The sequence below is a fragment of the Crocodylus siamensis genome, chromosome 3 (genome assembly GCF_052110815.1).
Source record: "Crocodylus siamensis isolate JL-2025a chromosome 3, ASM5211081v1, whole genome shotgun sequence".
Lineage (NCBI taxonomy): Eukaryota > Metazoa > Chordata > Crocodylia > Crocodylidae > Crocodylus > Crocodylus siamensis.
In genome coordinates, this window is record NC_143397.1 from 97,848,582 (window position 1) to 97,857,511 (window position 8,930).

Below are 8,930 nucleotides of genomic sequence, written 5' to 3' on the forward strand. Positions count from 1 at the left end.
TGAGGCAAAGGAACTCTAGATAATGAACTAATATCCCTGGTTTAAGATTAATGAAAACTGTTGGAGAATCTGATTTTTAGGTGCTGGAAAAACAATAGTTCTTTTCTTTTATACACACATCTTTAATAAACAGAGGGGGAAAAGTTTTGGTTAGGTCTTGATGCACTCAGCTTCTGGTCTCCACTTTCCCTCCCCACAAAAAATGTATACATATTCTATAAATCATAATAGCTGAGAAGAGAGAGGATTTTAGCAAAAGAGAGTGTCTAACATGACATCATAGAGGTCACTGAAAGCAGAACAGTTTTCCCTCTTCAAAGACAAGTGCTGCAGAACAGCCTTCCAGGAGTCCAGATGTTCCATGTTTTCCCCCCTCAGGATTACTTTGATGAATGAAATGTGACATGCAAACAATACAATATACTCTTTCCACAAATAAAATAGATGAGGTATGTTCAAGTGGGTAGCTGAAGAATTCTCTGTTATAGACAGAGACATGAACTTTAGCAGCCAAGCCAACACACCACTTTTTCTTTTCTTCCATTCTGCCAGTTTGTATTTCATAGTTTGATGGGTTACAGAAGGCCATGAACCAGTAAAGTGTGGCCTTACCTCATACTCTAGTGGGACAGCTGAATGCAAAGATTGTGCATTTAATTCTCCAAGTGCAACAGGGGTCATAACCTGTTATTGTTATTTGGTTGTAGTGGTGCCAGAGCAGACATTTTTCTTGTCCAGATTCCAATCATATATCCCAAAGCCCACTTTTTCACTACTTGGCCAGCACATCATCTCAGCTTACATTTTCCCCAGTACTGTCTGTCACTCCGTTGGCTACTAGAATCTCGAAATCTGTTGCAGTCATTCCTCCGTGATGATGTGGGAGAATAAAGTTCTGTGGCTGGGGAATTACTGTATGTGCATAGCAGAGGGAAAGAATGACACATGCTTTGTATAAATCTGGTCATTGGTTCTTATGCTATTTACTATTTCTTCAGAGCTCTTTCCTCACTGCCAACCTTCCCTCCTGCCCCCCAAAAATAAAAAATGAGACAGAGCTTTATAGGATTCTTTCCTGGTGAAATTGCTATGACTGTAAAACAGGAAGCAAGCACTCCTCTTATTGGACACGGAAAATGTGAATGCCCTCTCTCCTCCTTGCCAATGTGTATCTACTACATACAATAGCTAGTATACCTGGCCTGTCCTAGATTTGCTTCAGTCTAGTAATTTTGGATGACATAGGATAACTAGCATCTTTGTCATGAAAAATGCAATAGCTTTTTTCAAGGTAAAAGTAAAAAGGGGTGATTTAAATAGAACATACCCATAAACATGCCTTGTGTAATAAGTACATGATACTTGGAAAGTCTGTGGTATGATGACAAGAAACTTGCAAACTAAATCAGTCGTCTTACTGATGAGCAATATTTTTAGATTGGTTCCACTTTAATGTATGGGAGGTGTAGAGAGAGCAGGTTTCCTTTCTGTTGCATGTTAAATCATATATTAATGAGGAAGAGAGGGCAAAAAATGGGGGGAAAACACCTTGTATAGTTGCAGACACTATTAAAAAATCATGTCACCATTGATCTCTGATGCTGAAAATCATCCTTGAGAAATGCTCACAAGATCTGTTCATTCTTTAAGTCCCACTAGACACAGTGGCCTCATTCTGGCTCTCTGCCCAGAGGTAAATTGCAGTAGGGCTGCAGGTACAGCATAGTTTATTTTTAAAAAATGTGTAATCTGGATGATGCATCTCATCAGACAGGCAAGAATGTCATCTATTAATGAAAATACATCTTGGTGTGGGTGTGAAGTGTGGGTTCAAGTTATGAACTGCATCCCGTGCTTCCTGAAATGGCAGGTGAATTGTTCAGAAGGCAAATTAAATATGCACCTTCATAGACTAACTACACATATATACATACATACATATAGAGAGAGCAGGGGCAGGCAATTATTTTGGGTGGAGGGCCACTTACTGAGTTTTGGCAAGCCATTCAGGGCCAGATGACAGGCAGCCAGGGGCAGAAAAATATTAATTTTCTAAATTTTTAGGGGCCCTGCAGGCTGGATAGAATGGCCTGGCAGGCAGCATCTGGCCTGCGGACCACATTTTGCCTGCCCACTTCATCAGATGTTGTGAAAAGATGTGAGGAAGAAGAGTATAAGACGGAGAGAGAGAGAAAACTGGGAAAGAAAAGCAAATAAGCAGTAAACCCACAGGAACAAAGGGGGTCACAGAAACTAATTCAGGTAATGAGATGCAAATCCATAGTCCCTGTTTAAACCATGCTTAATACAGTCCAGTTTGTGGATGATTTCTTGTTCTGCAGTTTACTGTTGAAACTTGTTTTTAAAGGGGTTTTTTTTTGCCTGAGGACAACAATCTTGAGGTCAGTGATGGACCGTCGAAGGAGGTTCATGTATTCTGCCACAGTTTTTTGTATCTTCCTGTAGCTGATGTCAGATTCATGTTCATTCATTCTTACATGCAGAGATCTCCCAGTCTGTCCAAAGCAGAAAGCAGAGGAGCACTGTAGGCAGCTGATGACAAAGACGACATTAGTAGAGGTGCAGGGGAATGAACCTCAAATGTTGCACTGCTTGTTACTGGATCCAGTGCTGATGTGGTCTGTACTGACGTGGGGACACAGCAGGCAGTTGGATCAAATGCAAAACCTGATGTCATTGCAATTGCAACCTGATGTCTTGCAATTTAAATACAAAGCTTATGATATTTAGGGTTTCCTTACAGCACCAGCTCCTGGATCAGCTGAAGGAAGCACACAGACTCTGAAATCATAAGGCAAATCTTTAAAAGAACTTTTATATATATATTATTCATTCCCTAATCTAAAAATTGAATACTGAAATTAGAGGCATTTTCTTTATATATATCATTCCTTATACATATCATCTCTCTATATATCATCTGTACTGTTATGACTTATGGCTGACATGAATTATGACTAGTATAAATTATAGCCTTCTGGGGTTGCCTATTTGGATGCCTTGCTCTGCTCTCCTGACTGAAGAGAAGATGGCTTCCTACCTCACACTGCAAAACTGAAAGGCTCTTCCATTCTTCTTAATGGGTAGCATTTAGGTACCTCCAGGGACAGACCATACATCACCTATGAGGCACATAGCTCTCCCGTCTCTCAATATGAAATTTAACTTGTGCTAAGAGGCCTCTATCTGATTAAAAGTTTACTCTTAAAAAATGGCAGAGTCATCTATTAGGACTCTGAATGTAAGCAGATCATAAAGCTTTTCTTTCTCCTCTTACTTAAATGGCCTGATGGCTAGAGCACTTACCCATAGGTCTAATACCCTGCTCTGATTTTGGGAAGTTTAAACTTATCTTCCAACAAAGTGTCCTAACTACCAAGCTAAAGGGTAAGCCTAGAGAAAGATTCTGTAGACAGGGAAACTGGCACTGCTTTGGGAGGGAGGGTGCCCTGGGTTCTGGCCCAGTACACTTGCACCAATGCATGTGAGAGGGAGCTCAAACTTCACCCTTTAAGATGCATGGGCACACTTAGCCCATCCATGCCCCAGGGCAACTGTAAGCCTAAAGGACTAATTACATGGCTTCATCCGCCCCTTACACCATGCCTATGCCTCACAGATGTCACTGTATCTTCATGCCCTTGTTGGGGCCTCAGCCTTCACCCCTTTTCTTTAGTTGGACCCTCTAACCCAGGCTCACTATACTGGACCGGGCTTCTAGCCACTAGCTCTTATCTTGTTAACCTTGGTTCTGGGCTCCCTGGTCCTGTCTCCACCCAGGTCTGGACACTGACCCTGCTTCGGTTCTGCGCCACCTGGCCCCAAACTCCACCCAGCTCTGGGTTCTGGGCCCTCTGGCCCCAGACTGTGCCTTGAGCCTTACCCCTGGCATTAGTGGGACTTCCAAATCACCCCTTACAGTCCCAAACGCAAACCACCTGTGTAAACTGTAACCAAAAACATAAGCCCTCTGGTTACCGTGAAACCTCTAGCCTCCCGGCTATATACCAACTTCCTACTCAGCTATGGGCCTTAGTCCACAGCTATCCCACAGCCTTTCATTTCCTGCTTTTAGGTATAGCACACCCAGTCTGCCTTGCATCAACAGAGTATCTCACCAGAGAGCTCTTTCCTCTCCAGCCTCCAGGGCCAGACTGACTACCCTGGCTCTGGCCCTGGCTTATATCTCTCTGAGGCCCTGCCCCTTCCTGTCAGGTGACTCCACAGGTCCCTCCTAATTAGGCCCACTAACAGGTCTCCATGGCAGCCCACCAGTTTCTTGTCTCCCCTGCAAGTCTCCAGCCTACAGTCCTACTGCGGAGCAACTAGCACTGGAATAGGCTTCCCGCTGCTCACCCAGGCATTGTCCTATAGTGATACTGATAGTCTCTGCCCTCTTGGGACAGTTTTCCTGCAGCTTCTCCCTTGCAGTCTTCCCCGACCTGGGGCTTCCCCTGGATTCTTTCTCCCTTAAAGTAACAGAGGGAGCTCTTACACCTGAAATTTGCCTAAAGAACTCAGGATGCTCACAGGATTTTGTGTCCATTTTTCAATGTGAACATATTTCATATGTTCCTAGATTTCAAAAGGCAAGTGTTACCTCCTAGTCTTTTTCATTCAATAGGATGGTTTGACAGACTCAGGTAGCCTTCTGTTTTCCTTCATTTCTTTTTTTTCATAAAAGGACAAGATTTACATCCTTAAATTTCTATTTGACCACAATATAATACATAGTAAAGTAATAGAACACCTCACTTCTGATCTGCAGTGAGTCTACCAACAAAAGTTCTCTAGCTGTTAAATCAAGTCTATGTTAATGGCTAGGTTGATTGTAGGTGGATCACATAATTTTCCCAGCCCATTTTACTATCCTGATAAGACTTCACTGAATGTTTGTGTGACCAAAGCCATTCTCTTCCATTTGTGTTCAGGGAATTAGTGCCTGTAGCGAGAAAAGAATGGAATCAAACCCTATTCTTCATTCAACATTTCAACCTCACTGATGTTACTTAGCATGCACATATGTTAAGTGAGTAGAGAACTGAACTCACAGCAAAAGTGTCAGAGGATGAATAATTGAAAGAGTCATGATAAAATTGCAGCTGGGAAAGAAAAGCAAACATATTGGAGGTGGAAAAATAGTGATGATTGGAAGCCCTAGCCAGCTGCCCCCTTCTTCCTGACTCAGGAAAGAAAATAGTGTTGAAACGCTCAGGTCACAGACAAAGGCGAAAATAGGGCAAGAGCCAGACTTGGAAGCTGGAATTTAAAGACTTCTAATTTCCAAAGGGTGCTGGAGTAAAAAAAAAAAAAAGCAACCAAAAACCTACAACTGATACGGAGGGAAAATGAAGGCTCTTAAAGGGAAATTAATGAATCAGAGCAGGAAAATCATTCTCTATAAATACAATACTGTAGAAGCCTCATTGCAAATAGAACAGGTCCTGTTTTTTGTTCTTTATGACTGTAGCTATATTCCTGCACAATAATATCCTGTGCCTGTAATCAAGCACAGTTTCAATTTGTATCACAAAGAGAAGGTCAGTTCGCTCTTTGATGTTCATCACTATATCTGGCACAGTTGTGTATCTGGGTGAAATCCCAGAGCCTATGGTATGCAGGCAGTCCAGCTAGATATTCTGGCTTTATAACCTATGGACCATATGTCCTGACAGTGTAAAGCAGTATAACTCCAGTGAAGCTGATGTACATCAACTTGTTATGGGTGACCTAAACTACTCTGACATGTGCTGGGAGGAGCAGTCAGCCAAATCTAACTACTCATGTAGGTTCTTAACTTGCATGCAGGACCTCCACCTAACACAGGAGGTATATGATCCCACTAAGGGAAATGCCTTGCCGGACTTGGTGTTAGCTATAGGGGATGACCTGGTGGGAAATCTGCAGGGACAAGGTAATCTAGGGGATAGTGACCATCGATTGATTGAATTCACTATCCGGCGAAGGATGGGTAAACTAACCAGCAAGGCTGAAGTGCTAGACTTCAGAGAAGTTAACTTTAGTGTGCTCAGGAGATTAGTTAGTGAGGCATTAAAGCTCAAGAGCATTGGTGAAATGGGGGTCCAGGAAGGGTAGTCGTTTCTCAAGGGAGCGATCCTACGGGCACAGGAGACCATCCCATTGCACATAAAAGGGGGGAAGGGGCCAAGAAGCCCTCTTAGCTGAACAGGGAAATCCAGAAAAGCCTAAAGGCAAATAAATAGGTATCCAGGCTGTGGAAACAGGGGGTAGCTACCAAGGAGGAGTAGACCTCCCTGGCTTGGACTTGCAGGGAATCAGGAAGGCCAAAGCCAGATTAGAATTTAGGCTGGCGACAAAAATAAGGACAACAAAAAGTCCTTCTTTGGGTATACAGGGAGGAAAAGGAAGGCCCTATAGGACAAACCAGTGCAATTGGTGACAGAGACGGGGGACAAAGCTGAGCTCTTCAATGAGTTCTTTGCATTGGTATTCCTAGACACACCAAGACAAATCTCCCAGTTGGATCATAGACACAGGAGGGACACCAGCCCACCAGATGTTAGCACAGACTTAGTGAAGGGGCACTTAGAGGGGCTGGATGTGTTCAAATCAGCGGGCCCAGATGAACTTCATCCAAGGGTGCTGAAGGAATTGGTCAGTGTCATAGCAGAGCCATTGGCACAGCTGTTCGAGCACTTGTGGTGCTCTGGTCAGGTCCCAGAGGACTGGAAAAGGGCCAATGTGGTCCCTATTTTCAAGAAGGGGAGGGGGGAGGAACTGGGAAACTATAGGCCAGTTAGTCTCACCTCTATCCTTAGGAAAACTTGGAAAAAATCATTAAGGATCAAATTTTTAGGAGCCCATCAGGGGAAATAATGCTGAAAGGAAATCAGCACGGATTCATTGCAGGTAGATCCTGCCTGACTAACCTTGTTTCTTTTTATGACCAGGTCACAAAATGATTAGACACGAGTCAAGGTAGATGTTGTTTACCTAGACTATAAGAAGGCCTTCGATACGGTATCTCATTCTGTTCTCATAAATAAACTGACAGGCTTTGATGTAAATGATTACATGGTCAGGTGAGTGGCAAATAGACTTAGGGGTCACACCCACAGATTGGTGGTGGACAGGTTGATACCAACCTGGAAAGATGCGGGTAGTGGAGTCCCACAAGACTCGGTCCTTGGACCAGTGCTATTCAATGTCTTCATCAGTGACTTGGACAAGGGTGTGGAAAGCACCCTGTCCAGGTCTGCAGATGATACCAAATTATGGGGCAAAGTTAACATACCAGGGGGTAGGGAACAGATCCAAGTGGATCTGGACAGGTTGGAAAAATGGCCAGAACAAAATAAGATGCAGTTCAACAAAGACAAGTGCAAAGTGCTGCACCTGGGCAAAAAGAACCACCAACGCACTTACAGGCTGGGGGGTGACCTTCTCACCAGCACTGCAGCAGAAAGGGATCTTGATAAACATGAGTTGTCAATGTGACAAAGTGATTAACAAAGCTAACTGCACTTTATCATGCATCAGTACATGCATGACTAATAGGTCTAGGGAGGTGATGCTGGACCTATAGAGCAGTAGTCAGGCTGCAGTTGGAGTATTGTGTCCAGTTTTGGGTGCCTCACTTCAAAAGGGATACAGAGAATCTTGAGAGGGTTCAGAGGAGGGCCACTTGTATGGTCAGAGGCCTGCAGGCAAGGTCCTGAGGAGAGCCTGAAGGACCTAGATCTCTTCAGCCTTCTCAATAGAAAGCTGAGAGGTTATCTTGTGGCTGCCTATAAATTCATCAGGGGAGGGCATCAGGGAATAGGAGATGTTCTATTTACTAGGGCACCCCTTGGAGTAACTAGGAACAATGGCCACAAATTGATGGAGAGCAGATTTAGGTTGAACATTAAAAATAACTTCTTCACAGTACGGATTGCCAGAATCTGGAATGGGCTTCCAAGGGAGGTGGTGCTATCTCCTACCCTGGGGGTCTTCAAGAGGAGACTGGACAAGCACCTAGCTGAGGCCATCTTACCCCAGTGCTCTTTCCTGCCCAGGGCAGGGGTTTGGACTTGATGATCTACTGAGGTCCCTTCTGACCCAAACATCTATGAATCACTTAGGCTAGAGACAGACATTACACATAAACTGGTTTAAGTGATCAGAAACTGGTTTAAACCTGTAACAGAAAAGATGTTCAGTGCACGTAAACCCTTTTGAAAATGTGTGAAACCAGTTTGAGATAAACCTGATTGAATGTAGCATTAGACTTAACTGATTTGGCTGAAACCAGTTTTTATGCAATGTCTGTCCCAGACCCCTTGCTGGTTTAAGATAAACCAGACACACCCAGCATCCCAGAATACTCCCTGGGCTAGGTGGCAATCTCTGCTCTGAAGCAGAGCTGGCCCCTCTCCTCTGCTCTGGTGGAGACTTATAGCACAGCAGGGTTTGCCTGGCTTCTCCCTGCCCTACCCACTCCCTTGCTGCTCACTGCTCAAGCAGGAAATTCCTTCCTCCTTCCTCCCATCTCCCACAGCAGAGACCACCATGGATCCTAGGCATGTGGTGTGCTACCTAATGCAGAAGTGTGTGTGTCTCCAATTTCACTGAGGCTAGGGACAGATATTAAAAAAACCTGAGCCTGAATTGATTTAATTTTTGCACATTGGTCTAACCTGGTTAGGCTGAACCAATTTGTAACCAGACACATTCTCTCTGGACTAAGGAATTTCAGGTACATGCCTGCAGTGGCTCAGGCTAGAAGCTGGGGGGGGGGGCATTAAAGCAGCCCTCCCTTCCCTTTCAGAGTGCTGAGCTGAAAGGGGGAGGGATGACCAGGCCCCAGCGGGAGTTCTGATTAGGGATATCTGCTTGCACCATCCCAGGCTTTTACCGACTTGCTGCTCAAGGCACGGGAGTGTTGC

At 44.3% G+C, this 8,930-nt stretch overlaps 1 pseudogene; it reads right to left on the minus strand.

Moving 5' to 3' along the window:
* LOC149868565 (uncharacterized) overlaps positions 1-2,492 on the minus strand; it is a 28,805-nt pseudogene extending 26,313 nt beyond the window's left edge.
* Between the last annotated feature and the right edge of the window lie 6,438 nt (positions 2,493-8,930).